Here is a 12,633-nt window from a genome sequence, read left to right as displayed (position 1 = left end):
TCATCCACCCGTGGAGGATGAAGGGCTTGGGCAAGTGAGGATGAGGATGAGGATGAGGACATCCGGAGTCAGCTTATCCGAAACTTCTTCTCATAATGGTGAGTCCCTGTGTCTGAGTGTGCACGCTTTGAGCCTTGTGTGGCATGTGTTGCAATGTGTGTGTCCAGCTGACTGTGTGCTAAGTGACTTGGAGGTGTGTTCTGATGTGTCATTCAAGTGATGATGTCATTCCACACATTTTAGCTGGAACACTAAATTTTTTAAGAGCATGGTGACAAATAGGGGTGGGCGGAATTTGCGAAATCCACTTTCGCAAATTATCGCGAAAATGTTCAAAATTATCGCAAACATGCGGAAATATGGTGAAGATGCGGAAGTTTTTTCCAGCATGTTCGCGAGATTTTCTGCATGGTTGCGGCTCGCCAACTTACCCATGTGGCTGCTCGCGGGCGCGGCCATCTTGTTTTCAGTTGTCTCGCGGTGCATGATCGCGAGAAGAAAGACGTGATCGCGCGACGCATGACGTCACTGCGGGCGCGAACTGTCGCGAGACAGCGCAAATGGCTGAAAACAATACAACATCTCATGGAGAACGCGACCGTATCAAGAAAACTTGTCGGCGAACGCATGGATTCAGGTAAGGCGATCGCGCGCGCGCGAGAATGTGTTATTTTACAGCGTGAGCAAGAATCAAATTATCGCCAAGCTGCGGAATGCGGAAATTTTGACATTTTCGCACTTACCGCGGAACGCGAAAATGTCAAATTATCGCAATTTCCTCGAACGGAACGAAATTTTAGCCCAGGCCTAGTGACAACATCATTCCTGTAGAGTACATGTACATGTCTGCGGATTACTAGCTCTTCGCTGACTTGTTGTGTGTCTGTCCTCCCCAGGTTCTTGCGGCTGTCGTCTGCTCATTTCATCATTGCCCTCCTGCTATTCCTCATGAGTATCGCAATGTGTGCTGGATCAGAGTTACATGCACAGACATGGTGAAAAGTCATTTTGGGTAAGGAGTGCAGCAAGGCATTTTGTGGGTGGTACGTGTTTGTGATATGTGGGGACTGCTCCTGTGCATGTTGTGTTACCATGCATACATGTCGACACACCATGGGGCACATGACGTGTTGCATGGCTCCCGTGAATTGATAGTCACCCTTCCTGACAGTCATCTGTAATGGTTTGTGGATTCTGATGAAGGCATCAATGTGTGTATAACATCCCTCAGGAACATACGGGATGCTAATGGTGGACATAGTGTGGGACATCCCCATATGAGGCTCAATGGGGAATTGCAGATTCTCCGTGTGCAGCAAGGGGTGTTAGGCTCAACCCCTTCACTTGTGTGCCAGCTCAGTAGGATTTACCACATCTGTGTGTTGAAGGGGTTGTCCAGTGTAGGTCACACATGGTCAGCCAAATGACCTGTGAGTCTGTTCCAATTGATGCATTTCCCTTAGTGTGAGGCTGAGTAATAAAGGTGTTCGTCACACTCCAAGGTGCCTCATCTCTGTCAATGCAGGTCTCTTGCCACTTTGCATGTGGCATATCTGGCATAGTTGTGGAAGATCATGCATAGGAGTCCATGTGTAGTTTAGCAACATGCATGCAGTTGCTCATGGATTAGGCTCCCTATTGGGCATGAAGTACATGGTCGTGTATGTTTTTTGGCATGTTGGTCCACACAATTGGCCATCAACACCTGCTGAGGGTGTGTCTCCTGTGCACAGGTCAGCCTTCAGTTTCCTGATCCGGTGTCATGCTTCTTTGGTGATTGTGCATGCATTGTCTCTGGGTGTGCCATGTGACACTGGACACTCCTCACTTTACACACGCGCCTGTTGCAGTTGTCCTTCTGACATCCTAGTCTTTGTGTGCAAATTCTGGCATTTGGCAAGGAGATGCCGCCTGCTGCTGCGGCCCCTGCAGCAAGGGCCCACAGAGTATCCAGATTTGGCAACACACACGCCTCCAGGATGCTCCTCACTTCCTCCCTCCAGCCATTCATTTGGCTGTCCTCAGCTTGTCTATGCCACTGTTGCCGCCACGCGGTGCCAAAGGCTGGACCATCAGCACATGCAAGGTGCACATTGCACCACCATCCTGTCCTTGCATAACCCACATCACACTACAGTCTGATGTAGCAGCCACACTCCGAGCTATGTCCATCCGCACATCTAACGCCTGCTGTCAGACATACCCTGGGCACACACACGACACCTTTGCATGCTGAGTGTGCAACTCCAACTGCCTACACTGCGCTGCCCCGCCTTCCAGGCCCTGTCACATCAACCAGGTCACGTCCATAATACTCCCCACCGGCTCTGTAGCCCAGCAAGGGCATGGGAGTGGGACTCAAGGCTTCAGCATGTAGTATGGTGTCATCGTCTGGGACATGGCACAGGTATCATCTCTCAGCATGTCAATTTACAGAGTGTCCAGGACCCCCCTCTCCACCATCACATGCGCACAGCACCTCATCATCAGCTCGTATGCCATTGACAGCCAGGTGCCCCTCACCCTCAACAAAGACACAGACATTGGCAGTTCCATCATTCAAGTATGCATGAGATCCATTGATGAATGGCTGAACATGAGCCACCTGAGGCTGGACTTGTACAGGACTGAGGTGATCATCTGAGGATTGTCCCCTTCCAGCTGGGTCAAGTGCTTGTGTCCCAACCGTAAAGCCCTGCACAAACACCCAGTGGCCACACACACAAGATGGTGTGCATCATGTTTGGCTCGCTCACATTTGCCATGCTAGTCCACAGCATCTGTACCTCATGCTGCAATGCCCTCTGCATTATGCACATGATCCACAGATAGATCCACTCCAAGAAAAGACAGACCATCCCCCAGGTCCATGAGAACATCCGTGTCAAATACTGCCCTGCCCTCTACGGAGCAAGTACATCCAAACTCCCAGGAAACTTGTCCACATCCAGGGTGCATCTGCACACCTCAGCTTCAACACCCTGCGCCCCAGCCACCTCACCGTCCACCATAGATAGCTGCAATGGATCACTGTCTGCTGCAGGATGACCTCCACACTCCCCACCCACACTCAGGAGGCATTCCACAACCCCGACTCCAAACCAACCTTGTACGTCTGTCATCCTAGATCCCGTTGGGCCATCTCCGTGCATCCAACCTTGCCCTGGCCACCGTTCTTCACATCCACCGTACTCCAGCATACAGGACATTGTTCTCCCACCTGGCCACACATACCTGGGACTCCCTCCCCGGGAACCTCCACATGAGCCATGACCTCTACGCCTTGATGATAATCTCCCAAATAGGTCTGTCCACACAGTTTAGCAATCCCCCCCTCAGCAGCCAGAGGCCATCACAGGTGAGTGTTGTGCTCCATGCCTACATTGAATGATACCTTGTGACCCATGTGTGTCCTGTACCAGGCTCTGATCCCAGGGTATGGATGGCTGGAGTTAGTTCAACACTCAGGCATAGTTTGACATTTCCACACACATATGTTGTTGAATAATGCAAAATGACAGGAACGTCTCATGACCAAAGTAATATATCTATTTGCGGTGGGGTACGTGTTTTGGTAGATGAAATTAGGTGCTCTACCGGGGGAATAGAATCCAAAGTTCACAGGGGGAGATGGTATCCTTGGCATTGGAAGTCATCAGAGTCCAGGGCACAGTGTTGGTCATCATTGGTCAGACTGTGACCAGCAAGTCCATGTGGAAGAGAATGTCATTGGATGAGGTGCTGCTGTTGCGCCAGAGGGCCAGGTGCCAGGCCAGGTGACCTGGGAGATGTGGATGGTCCACTGATTCTCACGGTCTTTTCCGTGGACGACCCACCTTCCTCCGGGGACCCTCAGATGCAGGCCTTGATGATGCTTGGGACGCTCCGTCAGACGACTCCTCCTCCTCCTCCTTCCTCCTTGTGTCTGGTGCTGGTGTACGCCTGGTGGCACAGGGAGGGTTGCCCATGCTTTGGGCGATCTGACAGAGTGATTGGCTCATGTCCCTGTGCACTGCCAGGAGCTCAGCCAGTCTTGCCTCCATCCGTCCTTGGTGTTGTTGATGACTGGCATGATGCTCGACCTGCAGGTTCTTTATCTCATCGAGCGTCCCCTGCATCTCTGTGAGTCTCGACATGACCTGGTTGATGCCTCTGGTGTCACGCCGGTATGTGTCCAGAATGTTGCGTATGTGTGACATACCGGTGTCCTGAGCTGGCTGGTCAGGTTCGCGCCTCCGCCTGCCTCCACTCCCACCACCCCTGCCCACTTGAGCCTGGCCTGCCCTTGTGGGCACATCGGGTCTACGGGACCCCTGAGGGATGGCATTTGCAGGGTTGCCTGCCTCCTCCTGGGTGCCCGGAGAACCTTGTCCCTCCTGGTCAGACTGACTCTGTTGTTCAGTGCGAGCAGGGCTCCTGGGTGTGTCCTGGGATGTGGCAGGAATGGGGGGGGGGTGGTTGGCACAGATGTACCTGACGCAGGTGCTGCAGGGGCTTGGGCACCAGAGGGTCCAGGTTGGTCGGGGTCATCCACGGAGTGGTGAGAGTCGTCGCTGCCGGTGGGATCATCTTCACGCAGAGCCTGGGACTGTGATTCTTCCCCCCCAGTGTTGGGGGGAGATCGACGACGTTGCTCTGTGGATGTATGACGTAACAACGCGAGTCATTACAACGCGTGCAGTTACATCGCGGTCATTACCACGACTGCAATGTTACTACGCTATGCCATTACAACGCAAGTCTTTACATCGACTTGCGCTAGATGGCGTGCTAACATTAGAAAAGCGTAATTTACTATTCCAACTCCAGTCCACTTAACAGTAGGGAAGGTGTTGGGATAGTAAACTACACTATTTGTAATGTTAGCACGCCATCTAGTGCAAGTCGATGTAAAGACTTGAGTTGTAATGGCATAGCGTAGTAACATCGCAGTCGTGGTAACGACCGCGATGCAACAGCATCGCGTTGTACCGAATGCGATGTAAACGATGTTTCCCTGCCCTGTGTGTGAGAGAGAGACAATGTTAATGGTGTTTCATGCGACATCTATGTTTCATACATATTGACACAGTTCCTCCAGGTAGTTGGATGTGCCTAGCATTCCTCTCAATGTCCACTTGGGGATGGGTATGTTGCGGGGGACAGATTGGGATGTTCTCCTGAGTGTTTGACCTGTAGATTGTTGGCTATGATGCTTATTTGATAACTCAAACAATAATAAAGCTCTACCTTTTCATATATAGGTGGATCAAATAAATCTCACTAATAATTCACCCATAATTGGTTGTCAACAGCCACACCATTGGGAAGAGAGCACACAAACAAATTAAGGTATATATCCTTCCAAAAAATCTGTCCTTTTGGTTATTTCAAGCACATGAGTTTTTTGAAGATTTATTAATCGAATTATTGTACAAAAAGAATAAAGAGAAAAACATTATCTTTAACCACAAATTTAATTTATTTGTGTGCTCTCTTCCCAATGGTGTGGCTGTTGACAACCAATTATGGGTGAATTATTAGTGAGATTTATTTGATCCACCTATATATGAAAAGGTAGAGCTTTATTATTGTTTGAGTTATTGACTTTTTTTCCCCTACTGCTCTCCCTATATTTAAATTGGGGTACCCCTTCTCTTAGTGGATATGATGCTTATTTGGCCATGGATTGGCCTTGTTGTGTCACATGTCCATTGTGGGAGTGTGTAAATCCGTTGCCTGGCCTGGGGGTGTGTGCTTGTGTTAGGGGGGTGTGACCGGGCGTGCTGTTGTGTGTAGTGTGAGTTGTCATTGGGTCTCCCAGGTGATGTGTCTGTCCCCTAATGGTGCATGCTGGCATGACAGTGAGTGTGAGTTCCTGTGCTAGATACCTGTGCTTGTGGAGTTGGTGTTAGAGTGTACAGTGGTCCCAGGAGGGCCTTGTGCTGCATACAGCAGGGCCAAGTGTCAGCTACCTTGTCAGTACTTTGCCAGTCCCTGTGCATTGTGCATGGGTATGTACCTATGCCATATGGGCATGGTTGTGGGTGTGTGGGTGTGAATGTGACGGTGTGTGTGTGAATGTGAAGAGGGAGATGTTTGTGAAGGAGTCTGTGTGAAGGTGTGTGAGTGAAGGTGTAGTGAAGGTATGAGTAATGTAGAGTTGTTTCACTGTGGAGTCTGGCAGCAGTGGGTCTGTTGCAATGTCTCATGGGTTGTGTGTGTGGGCCCTTTTTATTGGTCCATTTTTGGGTGTGGCTGTGTTTGAATTTTGGTGGGTGTGTTATAAGAGGTGGTTGTGATTTGGTCCTCTGTTTGCCTGTTTGGATGTGCCAGGTCAGTCATTGAGATGTATTTTGTCATATAGACGTGTTTTGTGGTGTTGTGCGAGTCGAATTGACCCTCCTTGTGCTGTTTTACAGTGTCCTGGTTCTGTAAGAGTCTTTTTCGCGTAGGTACGGTCCGTACATACGCGGTGCTGGGTGAGGGTGCTGGGGTACGGTGTTGGAGTGCGGCGCGTACATGCAGTGGGGGTGCGGTGCGTACACGTGCAAGCCTGGGGTACGGCGTGTACATGCGGAGGTACGGCGCGTACATGCGGGGGGTAAGGCGCGTACATAGGGGGGGTACGGCGCGTACAGGTGCGGGCCTGGGGTACGGCGTATACATGCGGCGGTACGGCGTGTACATGCCGGGGTACGGCACGTACATGGGGGGAAGGCACGTACATGGGGGGGTACGGCGCGTACATGGGGGGGTACGGTGCTTACATGGGGGGTACGGCGCGTACATTGGGGTACGGCGCGTACATGCGGGGGTACGACGTGTACATGCGGAGGTACGGCGCGTACATGGGGGTACGGCGCGTACAGGTGCGGGGCTGGGGTACAGTGCGGACAGGGGGGGTAAGGCGCGTACATGGGGGGGTACGGCGCGTACATGCAGAGGTATGGCGCGTACATGGGGGGGTACGGCACGTACATGGGGGGGTACGGCGCGTACAGTTGCGGGGCTGGGGTACATTGCGAACAGGGTGGTGTATGGTGCTGACATATTGGGGGTGGGGGGGCTGTACGGCTCGTACACGGGCATAAGTTTACCCGTGTACATGTGTGCTACTGCGTTGGCTCCGTACGGGCCATTTTACGTGCGATTGTGTATTCGGACGGACGGTCGGGATCGTACTTGCGTTTTACGATTTGCACGTAAAAATGTCCGGCTCACTCTCGTACACTTTTCCCGACGCTATTCGTAGTTATTTTTCACATACGAATCGTACTTGGCCATTTGTACTGTACTTGTACCACTCGTACGTAAAAAAATACGGATACGGGTCATACGCAAATTATTTTTAACGGATCGGAATCGGCACCTATGTGAATTATTTTAACTCTTTTTTTTATTTTTGTAGGAAAATAATTATTTTTCTCTTATATTAATCTTTTTATAATTTTAACTTCTTTTTCTCATCCATAAACAATTGAATGCTTATACAAATTCAATTTAGACATAAATCTTTTCAATACATGGATAGATTGACATTACAATTCACATAACACTAATTGGATCACAATGTGATATGAAGGTAACAATTCTAACAGCATATTGTATTTTTCACATGTGTTGTTCTGAGACCACAATTTACACTAAAATCACACTCATGTAAAATCAAGCACTGGCAATGATTTGAGGAATACCACCAACGCGTTTCGGAAAATGCCTTCTTCAGGATTTTTCTTTGCCAGTGAATACTAAAAATAAAAATAAAAAATTCAATACAAAATAAAGGTTGTCATCCAGAGCTATATTGCGCCAAGTCAAAGGGCTTATAGTTTATATATACATAGAACAAATAAATGATAGTCCTGAAAAAAGTCTAGGATAATTAAAATCGAACAACACTGAACGCCGTCATTGTAGATGATGTTACAATAAATTTTCTCATGAAGAGAAGTCATATGTTATATGTTCATAATTAAACTGTTTCTAGCATTAATTTAGAGCAGAGATCAAGGAATCAATTGTAAATTAACTGACTGAGTTCTTATCTATAATAACCTTAACCCTAATTTGAATATTTATTATCAATACCTTGCCTCTAATTAAATTATAGGTTTACAACTCAATATAATTCTAGAATTTTAGAGCAGTTCTTGTCTATATTATCCGTATATCTTATTATTCTAATACTCATATGTTATATTTGGATATAAATCTCTATATTTCATTAAGATCACATTTGTAGGGTACCTGTTACTAGATGTTGGTATATCTTCCAAGACTTCTCTGTTACTCAAGATATATTAATGAATCCATCCTGTTTCTTTATCTGGAAGGTATAGGATACAGTCTATAAAAATCTGTTCTCTGAGACAGTCACACTACCGTGTTGTTTATAAATACTCACACTAACGTCCTTATTATACTTACTTTAGGATGCTTATTTTATGCCCACTGCTTAATCATCTTATCTCATTTGTAGATATCACCGACATATAATATCTATATATGTGTCTCTCCCAAAATGTTAATAATTTAATAATTAATTAACTCATTTTTTGATCCTCATGATTTACTACAATAGGACCTATGGGCATTATACTAATTCATTTATACCCACCTATTTTGCATCGAAACTTTTCAGAGTATGGCGATTACTCATTACTGTGTACTTCAAATAGTTTAATCTGTTTGGCAACCTTGCAGAGTCTTATACATACAAAGAGGAAATAATTATAGCGGTCTATGTCCACACCAAAATACTTTTATATATATAGCTCAACACTGCTAGTTATTTCAGTGACTAAAAGATAGAAATAAGAAATGCTTTACCTAAAGGTTCATGTTTGGCCGTTTTCTTTCTTAGGTAGCACCAGATCCAGACCCAGTGAGGTTACCTGGCAGACATGATTATTGTCATAACTGTGGAGTCTTTGGGCGCAATTTTCAGCACAAACCACAGAGAGAGAGAGAGAGAGAGAGAGACTAAGAGACCCACTCAAAGCACCAGCCACCCCTGTCTGTTCTCTCCCAAGTAGTTAACTTTCACACCAAATAATACTGGGCCTCTCTCCTACTTTCCACCTGCAGGACCGAGTAGACAATTTTCCTCTCTCTGCAGGCAGGAAGGGTTCCAAACATTAAGCACACTCTCACCTTCTTCAGCAAAAGGTTTAGACTTCAGGTGGTGCTCCCTCACCCCTGGGAGATTGGCTGTCAGGCAAATACAGCCTTGGTCACACAGCAGTCCTTTGAGTACTCTGCAGAGCTCTCCATTCCTTGATCGTGATAAACTTGGAACTGGAACAAAGTGAGGTGGTTTGGATACAATGTTAATACACATTTTCTAGACAGAGAATGAAAATCCACTGTATCATGCTTCAGAACCGGTTTCGATTGATTCCTTTTCAATCTCATTTCCAGGTTACTCTCCAGTGAAGGGCCACCACTCCGCAAGATACCATGACTGGCATGACAAAACCCGCTGTGCTGCCTTCATCTGGCAAATCCAGTCACAGCCTTTCTGTAAAGTGAGGCTTCCCACAGCAGGTAGCAATGGGTCTGCTTCCGAGCAAAGGAGTAACAAAGCATAGGAACAGTGGAGTGAGAGATCCACCCTCCAGCCACAGAAATGCAAGCAATATGCTTCCACTGCCTGGGGAGGCTGTCCTCCTCCTCTATCTTGTGCTACGCCAAACCAGGGACATCCAAGACAGATCCAACTGGAGTCATTACTCAGAATCACACACAGACTCCTATCATATAGGAATCACGCACTCTCTTATTTATTATTTTAAAAGTTTTATATAGCGCTAGCTTGACCTGTAGGTATCAGAGCGCTTTACATACATACTGTAAAGAAAAAAACAGACGGAAATTGCATTACATAGTAGGCAGGCAGTAAGGAATCAAACCAGGGATAAAACAAATAGAGCATGGAAGATAAGGTGGTTAACACAGTCCGGTCACCAACTATCCTTGAATGTCTAGAGAGATGAGTAAACTCGGATATTGAAGTCTAGGTTAGTTGACGTTGGTCAGGAAAGTATTAGTTAAGGAGATGGATTTTCAGGTCCCTTTTTGGTACTCCCTGTACATGTTCACTCACTCGACATGCACATGGACTCTCAGTAAAGTGTTACTACCCCTGGCGAGGCGTTGAGGAAAATATGCAGCAGTGATTGAGCCTGCTGGTACTGAAAGTGAAGCCCTTGTGGTTTTATCAGCATACATATAGGATGGGAGTGTGCCGTTGTGCATAATTCCATACACAGATGGACAGGGTGAGGCCCATCAGTGTATGGTTGTTTGTGGAGCTGTGATGTATGGCCCTTTGTTTGGGATGTGGAGCGCTGGGGACGTCTTGGGGAAGTCCGTTTGAAGATGAGGAGACAGAACCAATCCCTTTCATATAAGCCCTCCGCCGTATAGACAGTGGCCTCTTTAATTTCAACCAAAATTCGTAGATTTGATACGTCAAAATGAGCAGGAAACATCCGGGGGCGTTATAAACATCAAGAGAGAAGTACAGTTCTCTTTACAGTTTCAGATTCAGGTCTGTCTCACTGCTTCTTCGCCACTGTTATTCTAATGGGAACACGAACCAAAAATAGATTTTTCTCAGAGTAAATATGGACAAAGTAGCGCGACAGCTAATTCGCCATCAGGTGATTTGTTTCGTGGTGGAATGTTGTAGCTCTGGCACCCAATAGATCACCGAACCCCATTCAATGTATTTCCCTAATAAGCCGGTGTTGTTGCTGTACAACCTCGTCCTATTGCGCGCCCCTGACAGCGCAGCTGCGATACACAAATCCGGGGACCTGCAGCTAACTACAGCGCGGGTATAGACTCTAGATTTCTAAATGGTGCCATGTGCTGTCAGGAAATGATGCCCAGATGTCACCAATTACCGCCAGATCCGTCACTCTCTCTTGATGCATCACTTCCTGGGGAGGGGCCTGGAGCCTCGCCGACGGGCTGCACAGCGGGGGTTTTAGAAGAAGCTGGGACGTACTGAGAGGAGCGAACAGGGTGATTGATAGGTGACTTCAAGGAAGTAATGGTTACATCACATGTAGGCTTTGTAGGAACGCCTCGATGGTGTGATTGTTTTATATGACGCGCAGTCACCGCTTTCTTACTTGATGTGGCGTGCGAGCTGAGAGCAAAAGCCCAAAGCCTCTACCAGAGGTGAGCCTCAAAGCACCAATTTTTGTTTTCAATATTTATATAGCGCGAACTCGACCCGAAGGTATTGGAGCGCTTTACACGAGCACCGTATTTACATTACACATTCAGCCATGGGGAAATTAAGCGATTTGCCCAGAATCACAGGTTGTGGACGCGCCCCCGAGGCTCGAACCCTGGTTTTCAGCACCAAAGTCGGCAGTCTAGCTGACGGACCACATCCCCTCCCCAGCCGGCGGACCATATCCCCTCCCCAGAGCCTCAAAGCACTTACACTACCATAACCATTCTGCCAAGAGAAAACAACTACATTTAGGAATCTTTGCGGGATTCTACATCAGCCAGTCACCAGCAGCATTGGCCAGTCACCACATATTGGTACAAACAATTCTACCCGACCCGGACAACGCAACATGCTTGCTGGGTACAAGGAGTGGGCCGAATGTGAAGGAGTTCCTCGCAACATGGACCAAGCTGGCAGCTGTCCTTCAGAATGCCAAAGTTGTCTGATGGTATCTGTGTTGGTTGTCCAAATAATTAAGGCATACATCGTTGGACTATTTCTTGGAAGGTCGTGAGTGGTTTACGTTATGAAGTGTTCCTGGACCACAGAGTCCCTGGCCCCGCTTCACTGGCATCACCCTGCATGCCAAGGGAGACAAACAGCAAGGCCGCCTCGCTTTTGCTTGGGCGGTTTCTGCAGCTCGGAGCATCGCATCGGCACAATTTCCTGGCACTGCCCACAGGTGGCTTCCCTCGGAGGTGCGCACATTTATGATTTGTGAGCAGAAGCCGAAATGTTGACAGCGGGTTTGTGCATCCAACCCCAATCCGAACGAAGAACCAAGGAGACAACGGAGTCACGGAAAAGAAAAGTCTACCACACGTTTTCCAAAAGACTGATGTTTTCAGCTGGGAACGTATTTTTGTTGTTTTTGCCTTTGCGCCCAAAATCTTTCAAGTGGTCTTGGAAATACCTGTCACCCGGAACAGCTGCTATTAACCACTGAGAATAATTATCAGAAATTATCAGAAAGACGTTTCGACTAATTTAGAACATGCTCAAAAAACGTATGGACACAAACATTGACAGTGTTCTCCTCTGCACATCGTCTTATTATTGACCCGGAAAGTCCCTGCAGTGTTCAAACCTCTGTTATGCATTTGAATATGTGTTGTTTATGCCTGGGAACAATATGTTTATTAATTACTATGCAATCAGATCTGAACCTCGGCGACAGACGCGCGCGGAAATTAAATGTGCTTTGCTGAAAGGCGCCATGGAGACCTCTGTGGAGATGCTAGAATTAAATATAAATGACAAGGGGGCTTTTATGAGGTGCACTGCACGGGGGTCCTAGTTGAGGCTGTCAGGAGACATGGCAGGGAGAGGGGGCTTCTTTCCATCAGATCAAAGTGGCAGCGCTCAAAGGACCTGTAGCTAAAAGGGCCATTCATCATCCG

The sequence above is a fragment of the Triturus cristatus genome, chromosome 8 (genome assembly GCF_964204655.1).
Source record: "Triturus cristatus chromosome 8, aTriCri1.1, whole genome shotgun sequence".
Classification (NCBI taxonomy): domain Eukaryota; kingdom Metazoa; phylum Chordata; class Amphibia; order Caudata; family Salamandridae; genus Triturus; species Triturus cristatus.
This window is presented reverse-complemented; position numbering follows the sequence as displayed.